Here is a 15778-nt window from a genome sequence, read left to right on the forward strand (position 1 = left end):
CTATTAGTCATGGAAAGTATTGTCATGACTGAACCTAAGAATGATACTCTGTACAACAATCAATACAAGTTCAATACAAGGTAAGAGAACACTCTCTGGGTTTTTCAGAAAAATTATTTACTAGATAAGATGAGGAAGCAGATATTTAAAATTCCCGGTGAATCAGTGTTTCTTCAAAAAGCTTTCTGCAGTATCAAATAAACTTTAAAAAAAAAACCCAGGTCTTTACCTCTTGAGTTAGAAGTCAGACTTTGATGTAAAATTGCATTAATTTATATGTCCACTTATATTGAAGCCTTTTTTGAAATAATTGCTCTTTTCAGTGGTACAATTTTTGCTTCAATCACTTGCCAAGAAAGCTCTCATCAAAGCCAGTGCTCAAGTTTTTGTTCAAAACTGCAGTGAAGAGGTTCAGTCTGTTCCAGGTACACATTTTTCATTACCGTTTACCTTCATTCCCTATCTGGTTCTCCTACTGGTGAAAGAACAGGGTCAAATAATATTATTCTGAACACTAAGTAGTAAGGAAAATATCACTCTTAGTTAAAAGGATGACTGGTGGTTATCCCTGGAAACAGACGCTGGAAAACCAAGTCTAATAAAATTTGCACTTCTGCTAGTAAAGACAAAATAAATGCTACAACTATTTAAGAGTCTATTTTAAATGAACTAGCATGCTGGGCACAACCTTAACTCATAGCTCACTTTTTAGAAAATGCAAATGAGTGACTGGATAGAGATTTGTGGATTTATGTTACTCTTGGGATAAACATCAGCACACACACCACTGCAGTGCTACACTAGTCTCCACTGCCATATGAAGGGGGCTGCACAGATTATCTGCCTCTTAGTATCACTCATACCCCAGAAGATGAAATTTAATCTCCCTTTTAATTTTTAACTAACAGCTCTTAGTATTTGCTTAACCGGATAATTGCATTTTCATAAATGTATTCTCTCCTTAAGACATACTTTCCTCTAGAGCTGTTCATTTTAGAATGTACAGGAAAAAAAATCTAGTATTACATGTTAGTTCTGAAGGGGAACAATTTTAAGATTCAGTAATTCACCTCTCGTGCCCCTCATTACTCCTAGACTAGAGTAGCTGCTTTGTGGAAAGACAAAACAGTTCATTATCCAGATCTTTAAAAAATATTATTTTTAAGAAGCCTACTTAAAGCAGCAATTGCTTTTCAAGAAAGCAATGGATTATTGATGCAAAAGCCAATTGTAAAGTTCTAGCCCTGAGCAAAGCCTTACCTCTTGAGTCCCAGTGATTTGATGGCTGCCTACAATTTCGCAAGCACTTCAGTCAAAGAGTTACAGAAAATAAGCAAACAAAAGTGTGTAAGGTTGAAATCTTTTATCTTCAGGGAAACACAGGACATCATCAATGTACAAATACATTATCTGTAACATGTGAGAAAAAAATAGAAAGTGCAGAAAGACATCTTCTCCTAGCAAGGTCTTTGTGTGCTTTAAACTACCAGGGCACATAATCCAATTAAACAACCTTGGAGAATAGAATAACAGCACTAAATGAAAAACAAACAAAACCAAGCACACACACAAAAAACAAAAACAAATAAACCCTCACAAAACCAAAAAACAAACAACCACAAACAGACAAAAACCCCAAACAAACCAAAACAAAACCAACAAAACCCCACACTGACCATTCCTGCTTCTTGGCTGGAAGACAGGAACTCAAAGCCCAAACTATCTGACCTCAGATGCTGCTGCTTGCAGTTCAGAGAAGAACCACTCAACAGTGACAGGAAGAGGGGTACAGTTTCTCCAGTTCTGTATCCTGCTCAGACTTCAGCAGGCTATATGAGTTACCAGAAGGCCCCATTGTGGTTAACTGAAAAAATGGAAGCCTGTCAAATTGCAGGAATATCAAAATGTCTGAGTAGCAAATTTTAGTTAAGGTTAATTTGAACACTGCATTTACTGCTCTCCATCTAGTTTCTACCTTTTTATATTCAGGATTTGAATCTTGGTTCAGATTTTGCTGGCTCTGGAACCACACAGATTTTATATATAGCTATTCCTCCTCTGATAATGAGTTTTCTATGTTTAATCATCAGTGCTTTACCAGAATTTATGTATGAAAACCGAATTTATAGCTGGTCAATCTGCCCAAATCTCCTTTTAGCTGATATCATCTTGGTGCGCAATATTTATATAAATACATTGAAACATGGTAGAAATTCAAACAAAATTACTAAGTGACCATATGAATGTTGGTTTTGAAAATGTGACATTTTAGTGGTGTATATATGATAATCCTGTCTATGTCTAAACCTGGGATAGTAGATATAGTACTAAACTGCATATCAGCACCGGACAACTGAATTGTTGTCCAGATTTGAATTAACTCTATTTTACTCTATAGCATATTCAGTAATGACAAGTCATCATACTGTCACAGGTGAGCCTGGTCCCACTTAGCCTCTAAGCTGCTCCAAGTTGTTTATCAGTAGCTGAGCCTGAAATCTTCCTCCTTCCCCCGTCCCGGTACTTTCTGATGTGGCAAGTTCTATCATTCACCTAATGAAACTCATCAGTTTATTTTCACCTCCTTGATTTTCTTACTACTTGTTACAGATAACATGAAGGCTACATTCAAACTGCCCTGTGGAGAGAAATACAGGCTACAGACCCACTGTCCTCAATGCTCCCACTGCTCAGAACCAGTAACCTGTGGAGATGATGTCAAGCATGCACAGCACTTGGTTGGGCCCCCTCAAGGTTTTGTATGTCAATACAACCCCAAGATAAAATGCAAGGATTTTTTTCTCAAAAGTATCTAAAATAATATCCAGACAATGCAGCATTTATCACCACAGTTCCGAGGAAGCAATGTATGCCTGAAAGGACACTGGAGGAAATTAAAGTATTACATGGCAAGTAGGAAGCTCTTACTAGTCAAAGGAAACCATGTTGTGCACTGTCGGGGACAAATGTCACAATAACCAATCCTGTCAAGATAATCTACTGCAGCTTCATGTCAAAAAGAGGTACTTGGTTCACTCTGGAATGAATGAAAAAGCATACAGTGCACACCTGAAATGAAATAGAACATTAGCTATCTTGGTAGAACAGGTCAATCTCAGATCAGTAGTCTTTAAATTTTTTCCGACTTTCTCAGGTGACTTGAGAAGTTTGTCACTGATGAGGTGAGCCAGGTGAGAAAGGTGGTGGCTATCATGTCAGCTCTGCCTCTAACTTTGTCATCAACACTGCAGGCTGCCAACTTCTCTCCTCCTTCCAGGTTTTTGGACAGAAAATTTTTGCAATTGAAAACTTGGTTTTCTAGCATAATCATGAATCTACACTACCAGGTGTTGCGGTGGTACACTTCTGGGTATTTTTACAACACTGTTATAGGTAACACAACTTGAACTACAGAGAAATGAGACAAGCAGCTGTCATATCCTCATCTATTAGCACTTCTAGTTTGTGAGAGCTCAAATGCACTTTTCATTAAACATCAACATCACAGCCAATCTGACATTTTTTATTGTGATTAGATCTGTCACCCCTGTAGAGATAAGAAAAAAAATTTAAGACATCCATATACCTTCTGACTTCAAGTGCCCTTTCTCCTCAAACAAAACATGGTCAGTGCTGCTCCTTTAGCTAAGAATATTGGAGAAGTCCCATCCTTCTGGCATTTCCTCTTGCCATAACATTCTTACATTTTTTAGTTCTTGCTTGAGATTACCACTTGACTACATGGATTCTGATGCACTTTCTACTACCTCTTTTAAGCCCTACACATTTGGAGAGAATTGCATTTATCTGGCTTTGCTGAGCAGCCATCTCAGAGAAAAGTGCTAAGGTTTCTTTAATCATTGCTTTCTTTCAGATTTCCACTTGGGATTAGGCACATCATAGCAATGACAAATATAGGAAATTTTATTTTTGCATCCATTAAATCCTGCTAGCAATCCCTGTAAAAATTCCAACACCAACTCCATTCTATCTTCAAGCTAAGTAATTCCTCCACTCTCCCTTTTTCAGTAACCCAGTCCATTACCCCAGCCTCTGGGAGTAATAATAAACTCAGCTCAGAAGGTGCAATTGCTTCTTCCAGTGAAAAAATCACTGAGCCAAAAGCTCCTGGGAAACAGAGTTACGTAGCTACCTTTCTCCTTGCCTATTTTAAGTCCAATGGGAAAATTCAGTGCTCTCACATTCCAGTGTTATTTTAATCACGTAAAGAAAACATTTGACCACTCCTATATTAACCCTTTTATTTTTACAGAGGGACAAATCTAAGGCTACATTTCTAAGTGGCAAGTCATTATTACATGAAAAAGTACTTTTTTTCCCCTTGCATGCTAAGTCAGAAGTAATCATGGTTTTGCATTTTCTGGGAAGCATTTGTATACAGTTATTCTGCTCGTCAAGATATGTCAAATGCATAACTCAGGCAAATTAGACCAGGAAAAGAAAATATCTGGAGCCTTCTTTTCCATGAGCAATATATATATTAACCGAGGACATTAATGACTAAATGGCAGAACATAAGAGCCACTGGGATACGTGCACAGAAAACCTCTCTGCTGCCTTGTTCAGGTGTAATTCATTCCTGTGTTAGCAGGCTGCATGTGGAAACGCATAAGGAATGCTCTGTACACTGTGCAATCCTCTGCCCAGGCATTAGCACAGAGACATAAAGGGAAAGTCTTCCTAAGTCTCTTGGATTGTTTTTTCCTCTCTTTTTCATCCCCATAATTTACTCCTTCTGTGCTTTTTCACTGTTGTGCAACAGCGAAAAAAAAAAAAAAAAAAATCACACCTTTTATTTTTTTTTAATTATACTAATCACTTATAGCCAACCCGTTAGAGTTATACAACCCCCACACAATGTAATTTGGATGCCATAAAATACTAGATTTTCTTTCTCTTTCTTTATAATCAGTATCTGGAATGTTTTCTTCATCTTTTTATTCAAAGGCTACTCATGGCTCTGATTCTATTCTGTTACAGTCTGATGTAACATTAAAATTTATTTTTGTTTTGGATCCACAAAACAAAGACCAATCATAGGAAGGTCAGGTGCAAGCAGACTTTGACAACTGACTGAGGCAAAATTATAGAGCCAGGCAAAAGAGAGAGGGAGAGGAAAAGAAGATATAAGAGAGAAAAGTGGAGAAAAAAAAAAGGTAAGAAAGTGGGAAGAATGAGAGAGAGAGAGAGAGAGAGAGAGAGAGAGAGAGAGAGAGAGAAAGAGAGAGAGAGAGAGAGAGAGAGTGAGAGAGAGAGTGAGAGAGAGAGTGAGAGAGAGAGTGAGAGAGAGAGTGAGAGAGAGAGTGAGAGAGAGAGTGAGAGAGAGAGTGAGAGAGAGAGTGAGAGAGAGAGTGAGAGAGAGAGTGAGAGAGAGAGTGAGAGAGAGAGTGAGAGAGAGAGTGAGAGAGAGAGTGAGAGAGAGAGTGAGAGAGAGAGTGAGAGAGAGAGAGAGAGAGAGAGAGAGAGAGAGAGAGAGTGAGAGAGAGAGTGAGAGAGAGAGAGAGAGAGAGTCCGATGCGAGACAGCAGTGGGTCAAGAAGCAACAAAAACCACAGCATGGACAGCCATATATACCCCTGAGTTCCTTTTGTTCCAAAGGGGCAGCTGTCAGTCAGCTGCCACAGAAGCCAGGTCCATCAGCATCAGAGCCATTGCAGACAGGCTGCCTGGAGGGGAGCTTCCGCAGAAGGGTGCAATCCCCCACCACTCATCAGCTCTTATCTCCTTCCAGGTGCTACTCCCTGCTCCATTCCAGCCACCTCAGCCAGGTACTTAGAATCAGTCCAATCAAGGTGGCTTCCTCCACCCTGGCCAGGGTAATGGTGCCTGGAGGGACGTCCCAGCACTGCAGGCTGGCCCTCAGAGAAGGGGAGCAGTCTCCACCCAGTAGTTCTTATCTCTTTCTGTGTGTCACCCCCTGCTCAGCTCTGGCCAGGCCAGGTCCTCCACCCTAGCCAGGGCTTTTCACTTTAAAGTTGTTCTTTTGAGACAATTTCAAATTAGTGAGATCAGACTCACACATATGCAAAGTCTTTCAGCATCAAATTAAACTTATTATTAAAATAATACACACTGAAAAAAACTTAGCTTTTCAAAGACAACTTTAAGAATTTATAGTTTCCTCTTCTATATATGAAATAATACATAGTCATGTATTTTTTGTGTCCATGACTCTTCAGGGGAAAAATTATTGACTATGAGATCTTCAAAGGCAGTATTCCTCATGTTAAGATCATCTGACTTACATCTCTGAAAATGCAACATCTCCAGTTTTGGGGAAAAAAATGGTGCTCTTTTAAGCTACTGCAAAATCTGTATGTCCCAAGTATTTCTAAACCAGTTCTATCCGGTTTAGAAATAGAGTCTGGAAGAAGGGAGGAGGAGGAAAGTGGGTAAAAATGTGGTTTTGTGCCATTATTTGGGTTTTTAAAACAGATTTTATTAAAATATTGATACATTATTTATCCTTATTATCAATGTTACTGACAAAATAATCCTATTTGTATGGAATTAAAAAAGATGTATTTAAAAACTCTGCAAGCAAATCAAATATAAATTTTCCCTAAAAAGCACAGTCCATGCAGGACTTTTTACTTAAACTTTAGACTGTGATTTTTTTCAGTTCACAGATGTTGATTACATCTACAGTCACCATCACTAAAATAATAAACTCCTTGAAGATTAATGCTGCTAGACCTGAACTACATGAACTCCTGGAACTGTAAAACTTACTGTAGGAAGACAAGATAAAAAGACTCAGTATCTATCAGTATTCAGATAAACAGGACAGAAAGTTACTAAGAAAAAATTCAAGTCATGGAAGCTTTCTGATTTCTGAACTTAAATGATTTCAATTATTTTGCCACTATGTTATCCTATTTATTGTTTTCTGAAATTATTCTCTATAGCCCAATTGTTATATATACATTTGGAAAAAAATTTTTCAATTCTATATTATTGGGGTTAAAATCAGCTGACCAGTAGGTTTATCTTACCATGGTAAGAAAACATTTTTATGCTGCTTGAAACATTTTGCAGAGCAGAAAATCTGTGTCTATAAGCATTTTAGCTAATTAACTCACTACTCCATGCAGTACAGTAAAAAGTATTCAGCATAAATGAAGTACTAAATGAAGACCGTTAGTGCTACTGCACTCACATATCTGATTCATTCCATAAGCTCTTGAAACATACATTATCTACACAATTACAAAATTATCTCAAGGACTAATATGCAACCCATGCCACACTGGGGTGAAAGTGTGCTGGACACGAGCACCTATCTCCTCTGTTCCAGCAGTTAAAATTTATCTTCCTAAACTGGAAGAGGCAATGTGAGAACCTTACTGAATAATAATTTCTGGAATTCTGCAATTTCCTTCATCTATTTTTGACAAACTTTAAAAAAGTTTGAAAGTAATGAGAAAATATGTCAAGTGTTACTGCAGGCTGTAATTTATAAGACTTCTCGCACTAAACTGCACAAACTGATACAGACACAAATCCACAGTTCACTGCAATGAAAAACATTCATTTCCAAACTTATCCAAGACTTGAATAAACTGGCATTTATCGTACTGAAAAAGAATAGCATATGGAGTCTAACATGACTACCTCAGCTACACAAGGAAATTTCTAACAAAATAGGTCATGGAGCATTTTAAAGTAGAAGCAGAGAAGTTTAAGCAGACTCTAATTATCAGAGCTATCAGGTGCTGCCATTCCACATTATTTCCATTTTCCCAACCTGATATTTTAACAGTAGCTTGAAAGGAAAAAACAAAAATTACTAAGATGACAGCTCAATTGTGCAGGAAAACTAAATCGTATTATACAGACATTCAATGAAAAAATCTCCTTTTATCACTGAGGTTTGGGTTTTTTCCTTCTGTAATCTTAACTTATGATTTTTCTTGATGCCAAGAAACAGCCAATGAAAAAGATGTTTTTGTTCTCAAACAGCACCTTTGTTCTTCCAAAGCCTTAGCAACTGTTCATCAGTTCATGGATGCAATTAAATCAGAATAAGGGTAAAAATTTAATAAGGAAGAAGTCTTCATTAATTACCTGAGTCCAACTTCAGTCTCATATATGACACTGAATCACAGTACTAAAATTGCTATGCCCTATCCCTAGTGAGAAAACCACTAAGACTAGGAAAAAGCATCTCCCCTTTTCTACTCTATTTCAGACCATGTCCCTTGGGCTGAGCTCTGCCTGATGTGACCATTTTCTGTGACAGTAAAAGATGTAATTTTTTTATTTGATTAATTGTGGTGAGCAAACTCTATTAAGTGGCCAGATTAAATGTAGAGCAGAAAACTTCTTTGCCAGATTTTACAGAGCACAGAGAGTACTATTCCACTTAATAAATTCAGAATCATACCAGAACGCTACAATAGAACAGTTACAGTGAAGATTGAGCACAGCTGAAGAGAGGACCTGAGAGCATTTCTTAGGTTTTCAGGTCCAGGTCTCACTGTTGCCAGGTCTGAACAGCTATATCAGGATGAAATAGGGAAAAATAAAATTTCCCATGCACAACAGATTCTTCCTGTGGGAAGCCTGGAACAGGAGTCATGGGGTACTTCAGGAGGTTCCTAGGGCTGGGCATCAGAGAATTGGGAAAACCAAGGGGAACATTGACCATGGAGTTTATCCTTGTCCATCAGAGCATTTTCCATTTTCTTCACCACATTTTGACATGAAAGCTTAGGTTTTTGTCTTACAGAAACCTAAATTATGATTATTTTTACAACACCTTTTTTAAAGACTCGACTGCTCTTGACAACCCACCAAAAATTATTTGGATTGCAAGAAGCACATTTTTAAATTAAGATGATTTGACACTGAAACAAGTGTTGATAGCTAATTCTTCATTACCTGACATTTTTGCAACAAAACCAGATATTTCTAACGGCTGTGTCACAGCTACAGCCACTGTAAATTTCAATTGTTCTGCTCTGTGAAACACCATAAATCAAAGTAGAAGCTAAGAATAGGCATTTCAGGTTGCAAAGCACTTTGATTTAATCATGCAACATGCAGTCTTAATGAGTTCTTTGTAAGACAGATAGTCTATGATTTACAATAGACTTTACAATATTTTTTCAGTAACTGACAGGATTCCAAATTATGTGACTTGTGGCTCTAAGAAATTGTATTGCTTCCTACCTACAGAGAAATGACTTCTGAAACTCTTATTTCATAACAGTATAGTGGTTTTATTCTGTGGGTACAATTTAAGAAATAATGGACTTGTTCTACTTAGGATGAACAGGAACATTAACTTCAAATTTAACAACAATCCACTTAGCTTGCTATAATAAACTCCCTGGTTACCAGAAATACTGAGGGTATCCGATATCTTTTCATTCTTTTTTTTTAAGAGCTACTTAATACTAATATAATGCTGGGCTTGGCTAGTGAGGATCTCAGGTGACATGCTAAAGGCATACTAATACTCTTACACATAAGAATTCTGAGTGGTATTTACTCAGTGTTTCTACAGCTTATGAATTTTTGTATGGTCCCAGCTATGGGATGATTGATTCCTGAAAGCTTTAGACAGTTTCATCATTTCCAACAGAAAGAATTGTTTCAAATTATTTCAATGAGATTAAGAAGCCTTAAGAAGCCTTCAAAAGAGAAAAAGCTGCTTACATTGATCTTATACACCTTTCAATCAGGCCTGTAATTTAGGTATGTGCTGAGGTTCATAAGACTAGATCCTTTCTAAGAAGCTTCTCAGTTCCATGACACTATGGATCACTTCAGTTTCTGCTTTTAACAATAACTGGTTTTTTTTTTTTCATTCAGATACAGACTAAAGACAGCTGTGTCCATCACTGATCCTGACTTCAGGTTCCAGAAAAGACACTACAACAGAATCTCCAGCTGCTGAAATTTTTTCACTATGAATTTAGCTTTAGCAAAGTGTTTAAATTTTTTAAATGTTATGACTCTTACTGAAAAGCACACAATCTTTGCAAGCAACTGATTTCTATTCAGACTATGGCTCAGAAAAAGCTTGTAAAGAACAAGGAGGTGTCAGCTGAGCATCAGACAAATCTCAAAGAGGACAGCAGGAAAGGACACCTCGGCATGGGCTCACTCTCAACCCTTTATTTTACTAATAAAACATCTTTCAAGCACAAAGACATGATAATTCTGCACCACTCACGGTTAACACTGCCATTGCAGAAAACCTGTATTGTGACAGAGGGTAAACAACTTGGCATGCAAACAAGCAAGCCACTCAACCACATCATTACTAACTGTAAGGGCTCTACAATCAAATCTCTCCATTACAGACAGTCCCACTCCTCTACCTCACCTGCCCAGCCTGTAGCCCTCTGTCCCAGCACTCCAATCATGGGACTCATTCCATCAAGTTTTGCTAATCCAAAACAGCATCCAGTATTCCTGTTGATAGCATCATCCTCCTTTAAAAAAAAAAAAAAAAAAATTTTGCTGTCTTCAATCTTCCTGCGTGTCCGTAGTCGCCTCAAAACACTGAATGGAACCTTAGGAAGGATTATGGCATAACCTATGTACCTAAGAAAATAAAACATCTCACATCTTTCCCTATGGAAAGCAGCTTACCAGCTTAGGATGAAATTATAAATGGTTTCACTATTAACTATTCTTTAGTAGCGTTGAACTCTCCTCTTCAGATGAATCAGGGGAAAAACATGTAGGAAAAATTCTGTCATGATTCATGATCTGTTTCTAACTGCTCATGTTCACTGTCACTGTCCAAAACAACCCAGTGGGAGTTTTATGAGCAGCAAGCTAAGAATATTAAAGAAATGTTTATAGAAAGATTGATATATTTTTTGCAAAACTTGCAAGCATCCGGGTTCTCCATTTCAGGGATAAAAGGGAAACTGCTTAGGGACCAAAAAAAGCTTTGTTTTTCATTTTTTATTTTTAGTCCTGTGACATCCTTGGTTTAAGAAAACATTCAGCAACCTTTACAAACATGATCACCTTCAAAAATAAGAACAGTAAAACTGAAGTCTAGCTGCCAACTTGCAAGAGCAAATTCTTGCCCAAGAACTGAGTCTCTGAACCCATTGGTGTTTAATTTATATATGCTGTAGAACAAAGATTGTCTCAAATTAAAAAAGATTTTTTTTTTTCCTTCTGGCTCAACATAAGATGTTAGGATTCTTGTTCTTAATCACTTGGATTTAGTGCCATTCCTGGTATCAAGTCTGTTGTGATCCACTGCTCTAAATGCTGAATAAATACCGAATAAATGACAGTTCCCAAGTAGTAAATTTTACATGGGGCTGAGTAGAGTTGGGGCATATAACTAAATAGTATTAATTAAAGCAGTTGAGACTGTCATAAGAGATCACATGTATTTCTTCATGAAGAAAAAAAAAGGAAAATTTAATAAAGCATGCTTCAAACAAAACACAGTGATATTTTCCAGCGATTAATAAGGGGTAAGGAATGCTGCATCTGCAAAGCCAGAAAATTCCATTTTCTGCCTCTAAGAAGGCGTTTGGAAAAACCTAATTGAACTTTTCAGAAAAAAAAAATAAATCGCAATTGCATCTTGAATTTAGAGCTTTGTGCTTTCAAATGTTAATCTCTAACTGCTGAATCAACACCTGCACAGCTGAGCACAGCAACAGCAGGAGGGGAGATACTGGAACTCAAGGCTCCAGTCAGCAAGTGCAGAGGAGTCAGGTAGCTTGGCAACAGTGACACAAATAATCTTTGAAATTTCACCCTTTTTATTCCTCAGGGAGAGAACTCTTAAGTGAGCTCAGGTTGTTGCTAAATCTGACAGGGCAGAATCTACAGTAACTGATAAATGTAAAGATATAACTAAAAAAGATTCAGAATGGATGGGGTGCAAGACTTCCAAAAAATTACTTGGTTTTTTGGTTTGGTGTGTTTTGTTTGTTTGTCTTTAAGAGTACCTAGATTTGCAGGTTATCACTGAATACCTGTTACACAGAAGACTGCAGGAGAGATTAATTTCTTCATTATTATATTGCTAAGTATAGCCTTAGTTCAGGGCATGCTTCAATTCCTTATTATTATCTTTAAATATTAGCATTTCAGTAGAATTATAAAACACACAAACCAAACACACACACACACACACACACACACACACACACACAGGAAAAAAAAAAAATCAAAAAAAAAAAAAAATCACACAGTAGTTCTCAAAGAATCTGAGAAAAAACAGACTGATTTTCCAACCCAGAAGAAAGCAAAAGGCTGAATGACAACACAAATTTGATACAATCTATGTATAGGATGTGGTTTACCGTAAATTAACTATAATGCATCATCATTTATAAATACAGTCAATTGTATCAACAGTTCTTGTCTGGTCTCATCTATGAGCTCTTCCAAGTGTATACAAAACTGCAGACAGTCTAGGGATTGCACTTATCAGAAAAATGTTAACAGTAACATTGTGCAATTAATTTTGTTGCTGAGTTTTGAATAACACTATTACCTTGCAACGTGTACAATTATACACTTACATGCACAGAAAATCTGTTGAGAAGCCCTGAAATTTAACATTATGACTACCACTTGTACTTGCTTTCCTTGTGCTTATTTTATCAATATTTCCCGAGTCCACAGATTCCTAACACTATTTTGCATACTTGTGCTGAGCTGAGACTGAGAGAAAAGTATCTAACAAAACTTTTATCTGTCTTTTTAAAGCAGAGTTCTTTTCTGCCCCTTTACAGACCTGTTATCCCTGAGAGAGAATGGGATCAGAGAAGAGCAAAAGCTGAACTAGGAGGGTTAGTCAAGAGAGAGGAATCATTCTGACCTTTCTCTGCACTCTTCTCCAACTTTCACAAAACCCTCTTCAGTTCATGAGCAGAAACCTCTGCTTTTTCTCTGCAGCTACCCTCTCAAGGTTACAGAGCATTGAAGGAAGAGCTCCTTTTTGGAAAGGTCTGAGATTCCTGACACAGCTGGAGCTTCTGGTCTCACTCTGAGGAAGCTGCCAGCTCCAGCTGGAATAAACCAACTCACAAATACTTTGGAAGTTGGTAACTGCAGCTCTTGTAGTTCCACTTAGAGAAAGTGTTCTTTGGTAATTCAGAGCTTACAAGCAAGCGAGTATGAGTAATGTTGTTGCCACTCCTAACAAAATCAAATCCCAGTGAATCAAGTATGTGGGAGCCAAAATATCACAGTGACAGGCACTCCAGAGCTGCATCATAAAGCCTCTTTTGTAAATATGATGGGTTAAATCTTAGCCCTATTCAAGTGAAAGCTCAAAATCAAAGAACAGAGCAACAAGTCTCTAGGGAAATAGATGGTTCAAAGGCATAGCTTCCTAGAAATATCAGGATATCAGGCTGCTTCCCACATCTTGCTCTGCCTCTGACCTGATGTGTGACCTTGAAAAATTCACTCACCTCTCAACTCCGTGCTGTGACCCCCCCTCTCAGACTGAAGCTGTGCTTTAACAGCAGGCAGGCTGTTAAAGGCACCACCTTCTTCCACTTAGGAATGCGGGGGATATAAAAGAGATACCTCTCAACAAAACAGAAGCCATGAATTTAAGGACTTGCACAACTAACCACCACAAATGAGCCCCTGTCCCATAAAACAGGATGTCAGCATATTAAAAAATGAGGTAATGCATTCTGAATTACAAGAGAAAAGCAGAAAATTAAAGAAAAAAAAAAAAAATCACTGAGGCTTGCCAATGAAAGCTATTTGGAATTGTCTCAGCCTCCAAAGAGGTCATAAGTTCATCTCTACAAAATCAGGCAAAGGCCATCCTAAGGTGTTGGCTTTGGCCCCCAGCACTGTATACACAGTCTAGGCACTCTTAGAACAATGCTAAATTCATATATGCAACCAAGCTATAGCATGTTAACAAATATACAGGCTATTCAACAAGAACAGATGGCAGCAGTTTGGGGAACATGATAAATATCACAGCAATAGCAGCATATGGAAAAGAGCAGACATACTTAAAATGCATTTAGCTGACTCCCTTCCACTACAACTAGTTCTTGAGGTCATTCAAGGCTGTGGAAGAATTCAGTTCAAACAGGTATGGGACAGTTGTATACCTGCATTATTGTCCTCCTGAAGCCACAGTGAGCTCCTGAAGAGAAAGAAAATATTATTACAGAAAATTATTATTTTTTCTGCGTGAAATTATTCTTGTAGAGGTTCCTTCTTTTGCCTGATTTTCGTCAAGGTGTACATGAGTCATTATGGAATGTTTACCATGCCTCAATATGACATCTTCTATATATTAAAGACACTCAGGAAGAAAAATTGAGCTACTTATTTTGGAAAATAAGCACAGCATGCTACATGGTAGTTACAGTGAAAAGGAGCAGAAAAGCAGCTGTACATTTGACCTAAATTAGTTGGCTAGCAATTCTCTTGTCATGGGCTACAGAGAGAATAGGATGCTGGACTAATTCACATCTATAGTCGTCTGAGCCTGGTTCTTCACAGGTACTTGATTTCCTCCCTCTTGCATTTTCACCCTGCATCCTCTCCAAACCTCAAGGCTTGTAATTTCTTATTGCACTGTAAGAGTTATTGCATTCAGTTACCTAGTTTCCTGCTTAAAACAGTTCTCTGGGGAAAAAGGCATTGTAATTCACTCTCTTTTAAAAGAAGCTAATAAATATTACATACTTCTACAGATAAAACCTAACACTAAAAAAAGCAAGTAAGGCCCCATATGTCTTCCTTAACATTGTCCATCAGAACGGGATGGGAGATTATTTTCAGCAATTGGGAATCAAACTAGTAACTATTGATCTTTCTTTATCAGTCCAGTCAAACACATGGTAATGACCATCTGTTTAAGCCTGCAAAGATTCAGTTCATAACCTTATAGGTGAGCTCGTGTAACAGGGTGTTAGTTGCAAAGCAAGCAGGATTAAAAAAAAAAAAAAAAAAAAAAAAGACAGAAGTCATGGGTTAAGAAGTTGATAGAACAACTGACCACATCACTGAACTGGGAGTATCTGGGAGTGAGGGGGTGTGTGTGCATGCCAATTGGAATTATATCAGCAGAACTAAAAATTTTCTTGGAAAAATATATTATTACTTTTTTTCAAGCTCTTTATGTTTTAAACTTCCTACTAACACAAATTTGACTTTTATGCCATCTCATCAGAAAGCCACCTGCTCTGGCAAAGTCCCAACCTTCGATCAGTGTTATGTGAGTCACTTTACAAGTATCACAAACCATAAAAATCTACAGGATTTATGGTTATTCTTTAAAATTACTCCTTTAATAATTTTTCAGGTTATTATTGTCCTCTGGAAAGTAGCTGTGATTAGTATGTACAGGATTATGTTTAGTTATGAAGTGGTATCCCTTCAGCAAATACTTCAAAGGTGTGCAGCTCCTTTTCTGTAAATGCCCAGGAGTAGCTAATTCCTGCCAGTCTTCCAGTTTCTCTTTATTTTTAAAAAACTATTCTAACATCTCATTGCAAATTAATTTTTGTCACCTTTTACTGTTCTTCTGTTAACTACAGCACACTAAAATAATTGTCTGCTTTTCAGATATATCCCTGTCTTCCCTGTCTTCTCGGGTAAGGCCTCTGCCCCACCCCCCCCCCTCCCCTTTTTTTTTTTCCTGTAAGAACTTTCTTCAGCAGCCTTCTGCTGTTATGCTTCCCTTTGATGCTTTGTTTGTTTTACATCTACAAATGCCTCTTGGGGACAGAACGTTTTTTCTGTGGAGATCTGAGATCACCAGTCTATGCATGTCACT

This window comes from Heliangelus exortis, chromosome 4, assembly GCF_036169615.1.
Source record: "Heliangelus exortis chromosome 4, bHelExo1.hap1, whole genome shotgun sequence".
Taxonomy (NCBI): domain Eukaryota; kingdom Metazoa; phylum Chordata; class Aves; order Apodiformes; family Trochilidae; genus Heliangelus; species Heliangelus exortis.